This window comes from Hipposideros armiger, unplaced genomic scaffold, assembly GCF_001890085.2.
Source record: "Hipposideros armiger isolate ML-2016 unplaced genomic scaffold, ASM189008v1 scaffold_143, whole genome shotgun sequence".
NCBI lineage: Eukaryota > Metazoa > Chordata > Mammalia > Chiroptera > Hipposideridae > Hipposideros > Hipposideros armiger.
In genome coordinates this window covers 1,910,274-1,927,234 of record NW_017731493.1, presented here as the reverse complement: position 1 = coordinate 1,927,234, position 16,961 = coordinate 1,910,274, and the positions used below count along the sequence as shown (strand labels likewise).

The following is a 16,961-nucleotide window of genomic DNA, read 5'->3' as shown; positions in this document are numbered from 1 at the left end:
CAGCTCCAGGTTGAGCTGTTGTTCAGCATCTTAGCTGTAGAGGGCAGTGTCACTGGCCCTCATATGTGGGATCCGAACCGGGGTCCTCTGGCATCTCAAGCCAGCTCTTAACCAACGGGCCACTCGGCAGGTCCTGTTCTCACTCTTAATCTCATTTATTTCATGATCCTCAAGGATTTGTTCTTCAAGTCTGTAATTTTAAGACTAACACAGGTGAACTATCTGGATTCCAAAGGAAACCTCTTTGTGTTCGACACTGGTTTTCTAGTCAGAATTGTAGTCAGTTCTGGTTCTCCACTCACTAAATATGGGATCTTGGTCAATTTACCTAATCTTTGGGTAAATTAGCCTCCCCATCTGTAAAATAGATATAAGAAAACTAAAACCTCAAGATTGTTGTGTTAATTAAATGAGTTAAAATTTTCAAATGTTTGATATTATGACTAGTAGACAAGGAAATTTCTTTCTCCTTCACTTGATTTAAATCCACTGTAACTCTTATCCCAGATAAAAATTTGCTTAGTCATTTTACAATAAACCTGTTTTTAAGCGTACACTGGTTCCCCTGTATCTACAGTTTTACTTTCCACAGTTTCAGTTACATGCAATCAACCATGGTTCAAAAATATTCAACGGAAAAATCCAGAAATAAACAATTCATAAGTTTTATATTGTGCATCATTCTAAGTATCGTTATGAAATCTCATACCTCCACGCTGTTTCTTGCCTGGGATGTAGGCTTCCCTTTCTCTAGTGTTTTCACGCTGTGTACGTTAGTCACTGAGTAGCCATCTTGGTTGTCTGATCAACTGTCATGGCAGTGCAGTATTTGTGTTCAAGTGACCCTTATTTCACTTATTAATGGCCCCAAAGTGCAAAGAGTAGTGATGCTGGCAATTCGGATATGCCAAAAAGAAGCAGTAAAGTGCTCCCTTTAAATGAAAAGGTGAAAGTTCTCAACTTCCCAAAGCACTATCAGCTCACCTCGACATAAAAAGGGTGAGTATAGTACATGAAGGTATTTTAAGAGAGAGACCACATTCACATAGTTTTTAATTACAGTATAGTTTTTTAATTGTTCTATTTTATGACCAGTTATTGTTAATCTCTTACTGTGCCTAATTTATAAATTAAACTTATGCATAGAAAAAATCCGTAGTCTATCCAGGGTTTGGTTCTATCCGTGCTTTCAAGCATTCATTCAGGGTCTTAGGACAATCCCCTGGGAATAACAGGGACTGGGGGCAGTGGCTCCTGTAATTGAATCTCTTTGTGAAGTAATTAAGGTGACCAGCTGGCAAGCTTTTTTCTACATTAATGCAAGGTAGATTTCACCCTAAATCACCTATGTTGCCAGGCTGCCTTCATTTTATCAAGAAGTAAAATAAAAAATCTACAGAGCCAGAGTAGCAATAAAATAAAATTCCTGAAGCCAAAAGACCAAGAAAAGGGCACTGTGATATGTGAGCAGATTCTGGCCTGCATGAAAAGTGCTGCAAAACTTTTTGATGTCTTTGGATTTATGAAGTATTTTTCTTTTCCTGATGTTCAAAGTGAACAGTTGGTCAAAAAGAAAAGATAAAAAGAAGACTATAAAATTTATCTATAATCATACCATTCAAAGTTGACCACTCTTTACATTCTGGGCTTTTCTTTTAGTCTGTTTTCTATTGAATACAGCAGGTCCTCAAATAAAGTCATTTTGTGTAAAGTTGTTTTGTTCTAACTTTGATGAGAAAAAAAAAATTAATTCCCAGCCAGGGTCACTGCTGTTTGGAGTTTGCATGTCTTCGCCATGCCTGCGTGGGTTTTCTGCAGGGATTCCGATTTCCTCTCACACCCCAAAGCTGTGCATGTGAGGTGACTTGGCATGTCTGCATTGTTCCAGCCTGAGTGAGTGTGCCTGTGGGTGTGAGTGGAAGGGCGTCCTGTCCACGGTGGGTCACACCTTGCACCTTGAACTGCAAGGAGATGATTTGTGACCAGAAATATGCAGTAAGGAGTTAACTCTTGTTTGTATCAATTCATGTAGGGTAAAATGGGCTTAAAGTCAAAGTTTCCAAGAACATATCGATGGTGTTAAGTGAGGACTTACTGTATGTGGATAGACTTTATGTATAAGGAGTGAGTGTGTGAGTGGGGAGTGGAGTGCTTGTGTTCCAAGATGTGGATAATACTACATACATGTTTTTGTATCTTTTCATCTTACTTAGCATTGTATTACAAACAATTTTAATGTCCTTAAATATTTTCAATATCATGATTTGTAGAAGTTATAATTCATCATGTAATTATATCATAATTTTTTCTATTATTCCCATTATATGGGGCATATGGACAATGTGCAGGCATTCAACAATATTTTAACATGACAGTGTGATGGACATTTATTTATATAAATCACCATCCACATCCCTTTAAAATTTTTTTTTCTTTAGAAATGATCCCTAGAAATAGAGTCACTGTCAAAGAGTTTGAACTGTTTAAAAAATTCTTGACACACAGTGACAATTTTTTTCTCCAGGAAAGGTATACCAGTTTACGCTCCTGTCAGTAGTATATGAGAGTGCTTTCCACATCAGATATTTGTCATCATCATATATTAGCATCAATTGATAGTACAAATGTTAATCTTTCATAATTTGCATTTATTTGACTACTGGTTAAGTTGACTACTCTGTTTTGTTTGCTGAGGAATACACACACACACACACACACACACAGACACACACAGACACACATACACACACACATGCATGCATATACCCAGAATGGTTTCCCTTTTTTTCAGCAAGTACTAGATATGTTGTATTCCAATAGCAGTTTTTAAAAATTTATTTGAGGGGCCGGCCAAGTGGCGCGATGGCTAAGAACTCGCTTGGGACGCCAGAGGGCCCCGGTTCGGATCCCACATATGAGGGCCAGTGACACTGCCCTCTACAGCTAAGATGCTGAACGACAGCTCAACCTGGAGCTGGGCTGCCCTGAGTCGCCGGCGACGGCGTGGACTGCAGTCCTTGTGGCAGTGGATTGCCATGGGCTACCTACCGTGTGTAGCCAGCAGCCAGCGTGAGCGGCCAGCAGCCGCAGTGAGCGGCCGTCCAGAAGCCGGTGACTGATCTGCCTTGCCAGAGAAGAGCGCAATGATGGTGCCAACTTGGGCCAGTGAAGCAACATCCTCCACAACTAGATTGAAGAACAAAACGACAGCAACTTGTCTGTTCCCCTTCCCCCAATTCCCCAGCACTGTTCCCATCCCCCCAATTCCCCAATAAAAATCTTTAAAAAAAAAATTTATTTGAGTCTATGTCAGTAAGCAAGATCTTGGCTAAAAATAATCACCTTAGCAGCAAGTTTAATGAAATGCTTAAAGCATTTATAAAGACTACATTTGGGATGCTTTCTTTAGAAAAATGCTGCATGACACTATGCTGATGAGATTTTCATATCTCCCTTTATGTTGGGCCACTGGTAATTTTGTTGTTTACCTTGGGTTCCCCAACAATGTCAAACTAGCAACTTTCAAACCTGCAAACATTTGCTTTTGTCATCAAAATTGAAAAATATAACTGAAAGGAAAGATTTAGTTCACAAACTGTATAATATTCTGATGCTGCAGAATTGAAATGAAGAAACTTGAAAACGTATGTAAGGACCGAAGTTCCAGTCAGCGTGTAGCTTAAGATTGGAGAGAATGAATTTCCTTTCAAAGCAAGCACTAACTGGACTGTACACCCTAACAAGAAAAGGTATCAGCTCCAAAAGTTACATCATCGTTGCCACACTAATTACCAGGATTCTAACAGTTCCTTTCTACACAGTCTGTTGGTATATCTTTATAAATTCCAAAATATCAGTAGTAATTGCAGAATTTTTAGTGTGTATACACATGTATTTCAAATGGTCTTGTTGTGTATGATTTTTCAAGATGTTTGCTTATTTTTCCAGGATGTCATGTTGGGTGCCTAGGAGGATCAGCTTTGAAGCATTTCTAATTAGATATTCCTAATTTGGGTGAAAATAAGTTTTTATAGGAGTAAAATGGAGTTCAAGTCTTCAGCAGATTGAAGGATAAGACTGGCTTATAAGAAGAGACACTTTATAAAGTATTTCTCAAATCTCAGAGGAAGTTCATGAAATAATCTTATTGAATTCAAACAGGACTCAGCTTCTAATATTAATTTAGTAAATAGGAAGAAGGTAATTAAATTATTAAAGCATCTTCATTTCAAAGGTTAACTTTATTATTACTTAGTTCATAGGGGAATTTATTTTTTTTAACCTTTTTTAAAGCCCTAGTCTTTTTTAATCGACACACAATTATTTGAGTGCTTTCTTAGTCATGCATTCAGTTTTAGATCCTGCCTGTGTGGGCTCTGACTGTCTAATACAGGGGATAAAATAGTGATATCTATCTATCTATCTATCTATCTATCTATCTATCTATCTATCTATCTATATATATATATCTGGAACACAAAGTAATAAATCCAATTACTTGAGCACATCCATATTCTGATTTGCAGATAGCTTAATTTTTATTTCTGGTCTTTAGCCAGTGCTTGACATAGAACAGAATTGAGCATTTGAGATGAATTTCATTTGTTTGTCCATTTTAACTGTGGTTCTTGCTGAATATGTTCAAAGAGATTTTCAAAGCTACCATCCTTTAATTTTCAAAAACTAAATATGCTTTCTATTGCTCATTTCTTACCATAAAACCTTATGCGTTCATTTTAGGAAAATTAGAAAATACTAAATATTTAGTAAAACGGGGGAAAAAATATGTATCTATTCTGAATTCCTGTTAACATGTTGTCAGATATTCCAGAGTCTATTCTGTATAATTCATGTATAATTGTTTTGACAAAATAGGGTCAAAATACTTGGTCATCTGCTTGTTACACTGAATATCATCTCTTTGACATTATGTATTTTATAAATGTCGTTACAACATTTTTTTTTTTTAGCAACTAATACCTAGGGCAGAGATAATGTTAGCCTGTAGACAAATTTGGCATGGTCCAAAAAGTGTTCACCAATCTGGTGAAAAAGGAGATTTCACATAAAAACCCAGATGTCTACTTTCTTGAAAGATGGGAAGCTCTGCACTGCTCTTCGTGTGCTTGGCCAGTCAGCAGGATCTGATCGATCGTGGCCGCGGCCTTCGCTGAGCCTGTGCTCTGCATTCCTTGCAATCTCCCCCAGTCTCCCTTTCCTCCTTCCTGAGATTCCTGCCTGAGTCCTGAAGCCAGCTCAGTTTGCAAGGATAGAGGTTTGTCTAGGGTAGCGGTTGTTCTAGGGAAGCTATTCTGACCCCTAAGGGAAGGACTGGAAATTTGTGGGAGTGTTTCGTGGATGCTACAATGCTTAGAGGGTGCTCCAGTATTTAGGGCACCAGTCTCACCGACATGAGAGGTCTCCTAGTGTGAGAGACGGCACTGCACCTGGAAGAATTTTTCTGGTGTCTTGCATTTTCAAATATCCCTTTGGATAGTCCTTTGGGTAAAACACCCATTTATAATCATTGGAGCCCAGAAAGAAAATCTGTCACACATATAAAAACTGTTTTGATTCCATTTTAGTGTACACCGAGTTTTCTAGGACCACCAGATAATTTCACGTTTAATTATTAGAACGTTTCCTGTGAATTGTTCACCGTTTGGAAAACCATGTCACTGAAAACAACATAGCTTATGGTCCCTGAATAACCAACACACGCAGCTCTATCCGAGTGCATTGGAGCTCCTTGTTCAATATAGAAAACAGGAAAGTTGAGACTCCTTTAAAATCTTTTATGAGTAAGAAATAATTCTCATTTCCTTTGAGAGAATATTAATCTTCATGTTTTCTTTTATAATCTGTAGCTTGCCATTGTAAACTGGACTCCTGGACTTCACTTAATATCATTTTCCTTTTATTTTAACATGTGCCCGTAAGTTATTTATTGTTTCTAATTTCAATACTAGATTTTACTCTAACATTCACTCAACTTTCAAGTTTTTCACTTTCCTACCCTTGTTGTAAGGACTGGCTTCTTATTACTCTTCAATCCCTATTTACTCATTGGTAGTGGGGCAAGCATTGGAGGAATTATTGAATGTGTAATTATGCCTAGGAGCACTTTGTTGATTTTTTAGAAATATTCTATAGAGGTTGGCTTTAGAATCTATGAGTTTCATATTAAGTTAACAAAATACTTGTATTAAAAGTGGGGCTTTCTGGGCCGGCCAAGCAGCGCGTTGGTCAGGATTTGGCTTGGGACGCCAGCTCTGAGCAGCAGGGCCCAGGTTTGGATCCCACATTAGGGCCCAGTGACGCTGCACCCTCTATAGCTAAGGTGGTGAACAACAGCTCGACCTGGAGTTGAGCTGCCATGAGCTACCAGCGCAGGCTGCAGTGGGGCTGGCTGGCAGTGGGTGTGAGCTTTCTTGAGCGGCCATGAGCCACCATCCAATAGCCAGCAAGCGACAGCCTCACCCATGAAGAGCCCAATGATAACACCAACATGGGCCAGTGAAGNCAAAAGGACAGCAACTTGTCTGTTCCCCTTCCCCGATTCCCCAACACTGTTCCCCTTCCCCAATTCCCCAGTAAAATCTTAAAAAAAAAAAAAAAAGGTGGGGCTTTCTGCTTGATAAGCTTAATGTTCTAGGTGAGCATCGGGGTCATATGTAAGTCCTGAAGAGGCTTACTCTCTCCTAGAAAGACAGACATTACATAGACATACTTGATGGCTAAACTTAGAAGATGAAGAAGTATGCTCTGGGATTTCAGAGAGAGGCAAGCCAGCATGTCTGAATGGGAGAGGAAGGCTTCTGGACGAGGCTGAGGAAGTGTCACTGAACTAGAAATTTGGGGAGGCCGCATAGTTTTAGAGAAGGAGAGAGTGGGCAGTTCTCTCCCTTTTTCACTTTTCCTTCCTTATTTCTGCTCTGGGACTTGCTGTCTTTTCCTCTTCCTTTCATGACGATACAGAAGCTACAGATGCGATTGAGGGACTAAAGTAACTTGGTTGTGGGTGTGAAGTGTTGATTTTATTTGCTCTTACCTTAAACTCAGATAAATATAAAGATGTGACCTTGCGGGCTTAGAACTATGCAGTTGTTGCTCCTCCAGGGAAATTCTAGGTGGGATCTCAGAGTGAGGCATCACTTGTATTTCATTCCAGCATACTACATTTTCTTAGCTCTAATTGGAAAACAAACTGATGGGGATGGAAAATAAATTCAATAGCTCTCCAAAGTTTTTCCTTTCCTTATTTTATTAGGTGAGTAATATTGAAGGGGGGGCAATGCTAAAAGGGGAAGAGGGACAGTAATGAATTGCAAGTTTCCTTAGCCCGCTTCAGCTTAGCAAATTTAACTCTTTTTGCAACACCATGACCATATGTGAATATATAAAAACTGCTCTGAAGGGATGTTGTCTCAGCCAATCAGAGGCAAGGGTTAGTGAGTCTTCAGTGATGATTCAGGTTTCAGATATTCTTTTTTCTAATGCATAATCTTTCGTTATGGTGGGAAATAACACTTCAAAGTGAATACTCTAGATTTAATTCAAATGCCACTCATTTAAGTAGCTCAGACATTTGTATGGCTCTGGGGTGACAGTGTTTTGTGTATTGCAACCTTTTGCAGTTGTATCAACATACCTAAAGTATTTAATTTCATTAAATTCTGTTTTGGGCTCTGTGTTTTCTTCTCATTTATTGCAAATCTTTATAAGTAGACAACAGTACATAGCTTCTTCACAGGACGTTTATTTTTCCCCTCCCCCAGAGGCACACATCTGCTGCTTTGTCCTATGTTTTAATTGCTAAACTCCAGAGGAAGAGAATCGTCTGAGCCAGGGCCTCAAGTTGTGGAAGTTTCTATATCCGGTAGACTGGCTCCATTCCAGAGCAGAATAACTTATCAACAAATGAAACACCAGCTACTTCCCACACATCCTCTGATTGCATTAAAAATCACTTGCCTTCCCACCCAGCTGACTGAGTTTGCTTACAGTATGCAGCTGACAGACACTTTCTCTCTTTCTCTCTCCTCCTCCTCATTTTGTTGAATCGCTGGTTTCTGTAGTCTATTAGGTTTCTTATTAATAGTAATAAAATGTTCATTCAGTAACTGTCTCCTGCCTGTGAACTAGATATTGTCACTCTCCTTCTCCCCAAGTTCTGCTGTTTTTCTAAAGTTATGCTGTAGCAGGAAAGTGAACTGGAAAACTGATTTTGTGTCTGTAGCATCAGGTACTATTTAACCAGAGGGAGGGACTGATAAAATTAGCAAGTTGACTAACCACTTCCCTTCCTTGTGGCTCTTTAATATTATAACGGATACAGAAAAGTTCAGAAGAACTGGGCTAGTTTTCTAAACCACAGCACCCTTTGGCAAAAGAGGGAATGCACAACAGAACGGGTAAGTTTCTTTCTTTTGATTTTTCTAAGGGAACTGTAAAAAGGATATGGGGGTGGAAATGTTCAAGTTTCACTATGCAAATAGTCTCTAGTAATTTGTAGGCTGTGGAAAGATAAACCTGTTATGAGGAGGGAAGCGAAAGGTTTTCCAATCTGTAGCAGTGGCTCCAACAACAACAAACACAGTAGAGGGAAAAAAAAAGATTCAGCTCTGGGAATGTCTTTATTGTTCCACCAGACAAGACGAAGGTGTTCTGGGGGAAGGAGTCTTGTATTAGTAAAACTTCTGATACCAATGTTTCCACACTCTTCATTTTCAAAACCCAGACTGTGGCATTGTCAGCAGAGGCACTGACTGACTGAACTAGAGTGTCCCTCGGAACCCTGAAAGAGCTTAAGATCTTCAGTCATCTTCTTGGTGGTTGCAAGTTTTGATCTCTTTTAACTTTCGTGATGGAAAATCTCAAACGCAAACCAAAGCAGAGTGAGCAGCAGCGTGTAGGTCCCCCATGCACCTGTCTCAGCTCCCAGATTGGTGAGCGCAGGGCTCGTGTTGTTCTAGCCGCATCTCCACGGCGCGCTCCCTGACTTTGGTTTAGCTGAGTCACAATATTTGAAATGTGCCCATTGTGAATGTTAAATGAAAGAGACCTAAAATCTCCTAAAGACTCATACCAGTTCAGTAATATAAGATTTAGAGAAATATTATTACAGAAAATTCAATTAGGAGTCTGAGAAAGCAAGACTGAGTTTCCAACGGTTGTTTTCCCAGTCAGGGTGGGAAAAGAAGTTAAGACCATGGACTAGGAACCCAGACTGTTTTGGGTCAAATTTTGATTCCATTGCAATCCAGTGTCCATGTGGAAGTTTCCTAACCTTTCTATGCCTCGGTTTCCTCACTTGAAAAATGAAAAGAATAATAATACGGGTCTCTCAAGGAGAGGATGCAATGAGACAGTGTCCGTGAAAACTTCACCAATTGCCAAGAACAGGGGTTACTTATTTAAGTTAGCCCCAGAACTGTTTGCTGAAGTGATTAGAGTGATAGTGGAGATGAGATGTGTTTAAACAGAATGCCAAACATGTGTCTGAGCACACTTGGTTGTCTTCTGACCATGGTTTTTCCTCCTGGTTATTTATTCAGTGATGTGAGGCTAGGAAGAGTCTCCGTTGAGATCTCTTACTTCCTCTTGGCTCCCTGGAAACTCCCTGCCCCTGCTTTTCCCCACCAGTTCTGAGTTAACGCTCCCTGAAAACAAACAGTGTCAGAGCTTGTCTGTCCACCCTCTCGCTTTGAGGATAAGGGAATAGAAATTTGGCTAAACTCACAGAGCAAGGAGTTGACCTGAGGGACCAGTCATGGGCCCCTCTAATATCTGTGAAGGAGTGTGCTGTCCCTGGGTTTAGGCACACCTGCTGCACCTGGGAGGCTGCCTCCTGTCGGAGCGCTTGTCCTTTCCTCTCAGAGACGTGGTCTCCAGGCTGGCTTCCACCTTTCAGGGTTGCAGTCTGCCTCGATATTGTTTTTCATTAGTAACGAAGACAGTGACAGTCTGAAGATGGCAAGCGAGGAGGTGAGACCCTTCCCTAGCTTGTTACTTCTCTATCTTATGAAGAAAAATCCTAATGGCTGCTTTTTATTGAGCGTTTACTATGTGCCTGGCACAGCAGTGGGTGATATTCTCATTTAATCATCCTAATAGCATCCCAATACCTCTATGTGACACTTACGGTTGATATCTTCATTTTCTAGATAGGGAAACTGGGGCACGGGGAGATTAAGCCATTTATTCTGATTACCCGGCTAATAAGAGACAGCTAGGATTTTGTTCCAGGTCTGTTTAACAACCACTTCTTAGAGCATTTGTCCGTAAGAAATCAGCTTATTCACACATGTGCAATCAAAATGCATTCATGATTTTGCCTCGTAGCCTTCCTGCAGGTGAAAGTCATCAATATTCCTGTAAAGCAAGCTGAATGGGAAAGATTTAGTCTTCCCACAGTGTATTTTCATAATGCCTAATTATAAGCTGGGAATTTGTCATAAATCTTGACAAATACAAAGGCTGGGGAGGCCAGGGGTAGAGTTACCACTGCAATGAAGTAAATATTGAACTGAGTTAAAAAAATTGTTTTGTTTTTTTTTGTAAATTAACTATACCTCAGTGGTGGCCTTTGTTTTTAAGGCCATTTGCCTCTCTTCAGTTTTTGTAAACGATGGGTGAAATTTATCTAAGTCAATTTTCAAGAACACTCAGTGCTGTTGTAAAACAAATGATAAACACTGATGCGCTGCAGAAATAAAAATTGGCTGAATCTTCTAGGCAGTGTTGAAAAGAACTGGGGCACGCACAGTCAGACGTTTTAGAAACCTGGAACTGACCTGTCGGTGCTTTTTCTTTTAGATTACTGGTACAACTGTAAAAATAGAACCGAATGTGTGAATGAAGGAAGAGGTGAACTTCACAACTTTGCAGAATTTTTATTTCTCCTCCAGTGGAGTAATGGTTCTTTAAAAAAAATTTGCTTTCAATGGATAGTGTGGACTATCCAGCTAAAAATGAAAACATCAGATATAAAATGATTGACTTCTCTTATCAGGCAATCTGATCTGATCAGCAATCTTTATCTTTCCTTCATTGGCTGCAGTACTTTTGTCATCTTGATGGGATCAGCCAAGTTTACTTATAGAAGCATTGGGAGAGATCTGAAATACTGCTATCTTTTTGCAGAGAAGAGAGAAGATAAATGGAGTTGAGGCTGCCTGTGGGGGGAGAATACAATGGGAAGGATCATTGTGATAAGGCATCCTTGGAACCTTAAATCTTGGAGAAAACAAAGAGGCTATTTAGTACTGGCAACTGCAAACCATTTTTTCCAGAATTATTCCACCACCTCTGTTTTGTTTTTGTCTCTGATGTCTTTATCTCATAAGAACACATCATTCACAATTTGTAACATAGGATTAAGGTTGGAAATTTCCACATCCATCTATGGTTAGAGATGGGTTCAGAAGAGCCATTTAGCTTGGCAGGGTCCCCTGCTTTGTGCACTGTTGTCATTTTTTATGGGCTTGGTCAACACTGGATGACTGAATACCAATGCCCTCATGCTTCCAAATCCACCTTTTCTGTCCTAATCGTTAACATTTGTTATGGCTTTAATGTCACTGCTGTTTGGGGATTAAATGTGTTATTAAAAGTCTTGAGTAAATAAAGCATTGTTTTTCCGTGAGATGAGGACTCTTTTTCTGTCAACCATTTAGTCACAGTTTTTTACTATCACCTTCCCAGGATAACCAGAGGTCAATAATCACACTCTTACCCTTAGAACACTTACAGACTAGTGGGTGAGAGAAAGCTGTATGAAGTGAGTGAACTTGTAGTTGACAAAATACCTATATTCTACCCTGTTCTGTCTTCACTGCACTAATTGCATTAGGAAAGGCAGTGTGTGTGTGAATAAGAGCCCAAGGTCTGAGATTAGAGAACCGTGGTTCACATGATATTACTCTGAGAGTTGAGGTATTTTATTAACCTTCCTAAGCCTTTATTTCTTTACCTGTAAAATGATCCTGAGCTCATAGTGGCGTAGCATGAATTAAGCGATATGATGATGCCTGTTAAACATTTATATGGCATGTCATATATAAATTGGGGGATCAGAAATAGTCTCTCTCAAGAGAGGTTCACTTTAAGGTGAGCCTGAATGACACAGAAAAATCCTTCTAGTTACAGGGACCCCTGTGCCAAAGTGGTCAAGAGTTTGGCTTCTCTGACAAGGAGAATAAAGGCCAACATGGCTGAAAGATGTAAAAAGCTGGGAGTTGCTTGGAGGTATCAGCTGCAGAGCCCAGCAGGTCATGGTAGGGAGGCTGCATATTGTTCTAAGTGCAATCAGAAGTGATCGAAAGTTGACACAGGAAGTGGCATGATCTGAATACTATTTTTAAATTAGTTGCAGAGTGGAGACTAGATTCTCAAGGAGCAAGAATAGACACCAAGAAATAGATTAGAAAACTCTTACAGTCACCTAGTCCAGAAATGATGGTAGCCTGGACTAAATAGTGCCAGTGGGGATGAGGGCAGTGGATAGAGCTGACAGATCATGTATAATCAATAGACTTGAGGAAGAATTGGATAGGAAAGCGAGAGTGAGGAAGGTGTCAATTATAATCCTATGGCATGAGCAGCTGGGTCTGGGGAGATGTCATACATGAAGATGGGGAACATTGGAAGAGGAGCAGGCTTGGACATCTCAATTGTAATGCTTTTGAAACATTCAAGAGAATACATCAAGTAGGCAATGAATGGCATGTGTATGGTTGGTGTGTGAAGTCATGTAATTAAATGTGATCACCTAGGGAGATGGTATAAAGTGAGAAAAGCTGAAGGCCCAGTATTTAACCATGGGAAATGCCAAAATTTACAAGGCAGGTACAGGACAGGTAGTCAGTAAAGGAGATAGATAAGTAATGGCCAGAGAATAGGGGAAACCAGAAAACACAGAATGCTCAGGAGAAAGGAGTGATTACTTATATCTGGTGCTAATTAAAGAGCTAACAAATTATCATAAAACATCATGGGATTCGGTAACATGGAGCTCACTGGCATATAATAAATACGCATAAAATTTAATTTCTTTAAAATATTGCATTTTGACATATTGACTAATCAATTTTACTATTGACTAATTGAATAAATACACGAAAATTAATTCTATTTAAAGGTCATGTTAGTTCCCTAGGAAGTATTTTTATAAATTTCCTTATTTTCTTTTCACTTAACTGTATAATATTCAAGGAAATAATGATAAACTATTTATGCTGGTCTAAATTCGTTTCCACTATAGTGTGAACTGCTTGAAATCAGGCTTTCTTCGTATTTGTATTCCCAATGTCAGAGTCACTGGGTGCTGTTGCCGAGGGCACCTCTTGGGGGTGCCATTCCCGTACACCAGTGGTTCTCAGCTGGGGGAATTTTCATCCTCTAGAGGACATTTGCTAATGTTTGGAGATATTTTTGAATGTCACAACTGGGGGCAACGTACGTGACTGGCTTCTAGTGAGAAGGGGACAGGGATGCTGCTAAATAGTCTACAATGCACAAGACAACTTCACACAACAAAGAATTATTCAACCTAAAATGTCAGTAGCGCTGAGCCTGCATATGAAGTATTGGCAGTGATAGTTATTCACTGGAGTTTTTCTTCAAGGGGGATCTCTACCAATAAGTTCATGTAGTAAGTAGTCTTTGACTTTTGTTTCAATTGTGAGACTTGCTAGAAAGAAGTAAGTAGGTAAAAGTAAAGTGCATGTCTATAAATTGCCTCTGCAGAATTCCTTTAACAGATTTCATCTATATGATTAGAAGAGAGGGCAGTGCTCCACCCAATGGATGGTAGACTTTTTACATCAGATCTGGAACTTTTAAGTAGAGTAGTTCCTATGCTAAAGTGCTATGTAGTAGAGAAGTTTAATATTAGAAATAATTTTAAAAATTTATTAGGCTGATTTTAAAAAACCCTCCAAGGACCTAACTCTTTCTTTAAAAATAAACATTTTTATTTTCATTTTATTATAAAATAGTTCATATACCTAAAGTTGTGTCTGTATGTATGAAATAATAAACTCCTAAATACTCATGACCACCTTAGAAATTGAATTAACCATTATCAGTGAAGCCCCCTGTGTGACTCTGCATCACCCTCCTCAAGGGTACACACAACTCTGAACTTCTGTTTATTGTTTTTTTAATTAGTGTTAAAGTTTTACTGCATATGTGTATACATAAACTGGTATGAAATCAGAGTTTTAAAGATGTCTGTGTCTATGAAGTTAGACCGTTATTTTACAACATACACAAAAATCAATTCGAATTGCGTTCAAGACTTAAACATACCTGAAACTAGAAAACTCCTAGAAAAAAAACATAGGGGAAAGCTTCATAATGTTCATGTTGCCAGTGATTCTGGGACATAACCTTAAAGGCATAGGCAACTAAAGCATAAATAAACAAGTGGAGCAACATCCGACTAACCAGCTTCTGCACAGCATAGGAAATAACCAGCAGAGTGAAAAGGCGACCTACAGAATGGGAGAAAATATTTGAAAGGCATATATCTGATAAGGAGCTGATATCCAAAATATATGAGGAACTCCTACAACTCAATAGCTAAATAAAATGATAAGTACTACTACTAATAAAAGTAATTAAGATGGGCAAAGGACTTGAATACATATTTCTCCTCTTCAAAATAAGAAGTAGGTCTAGATAATGTGTAAACTCATTTAAAAACATTTTCTCTGCCTTTTGAGTGTCTCTCCCGTGAACCTTCGTGAACTTCCTTCCTACCTGTCAGGGCCTCAGCCTGAGGGATTTCACTCGGCTCTGTCCTTCTCACATCAAATGTAAATGTTACAGCTGTACCTTCCCTTTTCTCAGAGGCCCACTAGTTAGTAACGCTAATGTGTTCTGTCCATATTATTCACCCTAATTCACAATACGCTATTATCGGCCTATTATTCACCCCAGTTCACAATACGTTATTATTGGCCTATTATTCACCCTAATTCACAATACATTAGTATTGGCCTAATGTATTCACTCCTAGAGGTGTCTTCACTGGGTTTCATTACCTTCACTTAAAATGGTGCTGAATGGTGGACCACTCAGGTAGCATGGCAGATGTAAGCCAAACAGGTCTATAGTTGTATTATTTATTTGTTGTGTTTATTTTTATGGTCCTTATTTAGCTAACCTTTATCAACATAACATTAGACATTTAAGGAAGACCTAAATTTTCTTCCTTGAGATGATTTTCAAAAGAAATGTTTACCTTTATAGCAGTTAACATTCTTTTATTCAACTTGTACTTGAACTATTGGCTAGGTTCTTAAGTCAACTTTTATGTGATCATGTCACTACAGAAGACATTCTTAGGCATATGCTACAGCTGCTAGATGTGTTCAATATCCCCATAGGAAAAGTTACAAAAAGAAGTAGCAAATCTGCTATTTTAGATTTACCTATAAGAAAACTAAAATTTTATTAGAAACATTGTACCAGAATTCTGTGGTTTTGTAATAACACCATGAATGAAAACCTAGTATGCGGGAGAAAAAGTATTTTATATTTACAGTTAGGATCGGACCTGTTTGATTCAAAATGATGAGTTAGAATTTAAACATTTTTGGAGCCCAACTTTTCTCGTTTCCAAATGAATAAAGATATTTATATAATTAAAATTCAATTTATTAATAAAAACTGAATTAAGATGACAGTGAAAGAACAGCCTCAGGTGTGTCACTGCATTTTAAAATGGTATTTAATGTTTATATAAGAGTAACACTTTTTTAAAAAACATTATTTAAAAAAGTTATTAGCATCTTGGCTATACAGCTTCCAAGATTTTTTCTTTTTTTGTAACACTGCATGAGGTTTGAAGGCTTTTTTGCTTCAAAATTTGACCTATTTAGAAAACTTCTGATAATTCCAATGTAATATATTCCCTCAGTTTTGTAAGCGCCTTTGGGTAATGTATTGGAGAAGCAAGTAATCTCATCAAGAAGCGTAATGGACCCTATCACATTTCCAGATATGTTTTTTTCTATTACTTCTGCTTCAAATTTAGTTCTGTGTTTAATGATACCACACTACTGGCAAGGGTCCTTTTCCAGTCGTTTAACTCTCTTTGCCTACAAATGGTGTTTTGAGTCTGGTTGCCATAGTAGATTTTTTTCCTTGAAACGAGGTGACATAATTTGATTTTTCACAGTCCGAAAAAAAAGGGTTCATCTTGAGAGGTTAGAGCAAGACAGGCTGTCACTGTACAAAATGCATGACTTGACACGATTGGAAAAATGGGTTGGTGCCGGCTTGAGAAAGCAGGGGCAAACTCGCACTTGATTGGAGAGGATGATTGGCCTGGTAGTGAAGGATCTGCACTGCAATGGAGAGGGAAGGACCCAGTTCACCTGCCCCTTGCATTTCCCCTAGCTTGATGACTAAACACTGAATAAGCTGCACATTTTAGTCATAGATGTTAACATTTCAAGGCTTCTCAAGAAGCTCTTTGACACGTAAGATATTATTTATTGTCTAGACTTTTACCTAGTACTTTAGGTCTCAAGAGGAATTAAGTCACTTTCCTAGGAACTCAGATATCACCATCCTCAAGTTCCGGCGTTCCTCCTCCCACTGCTGCCTCTCTCCAGAAACAGCTACTTTGCCAAAGAATGTCAAGGGTAAGATCTGATTTTAACAGGTAGACAGGGTCCTTTTATCAGTATCATGCTTGCTTTGACTTACTAATACCTTAATACAGAAACACAATGAACGGAAGGACCTATTAAAAGCAGGTTGCATATGCCATTACAAAAATATATTTAATAATATCTAAAACACTTTCTGTATACTAAATGGAAGAAAGCAGATTATAAAGCAATATATTAATTATATGTAGTATTTTTTATCAAAACAAAATGAAGAACAACAGTGATTCAGTTTCCAAATGTCTTCTTAAGAAAATACAAGTAAATTAATAAATA

The 16,961-nt window shown here is 38.6% G+C and overlaps 1 protein-coding gene across 8 annotated transcripts in view; it reads left to right on the top strand.

Annotated features, from left to right (window-relative positions):
- Nucleotides 1-16,961, top strand: part of HDAC9 (histone deacetylase 9) — an 820,423-nt gene that overhangs the window by 118,798 nt on the left and 684,664 nt on the right. The gene's annotated exons all lie outside the window — the stretch shown is intronic.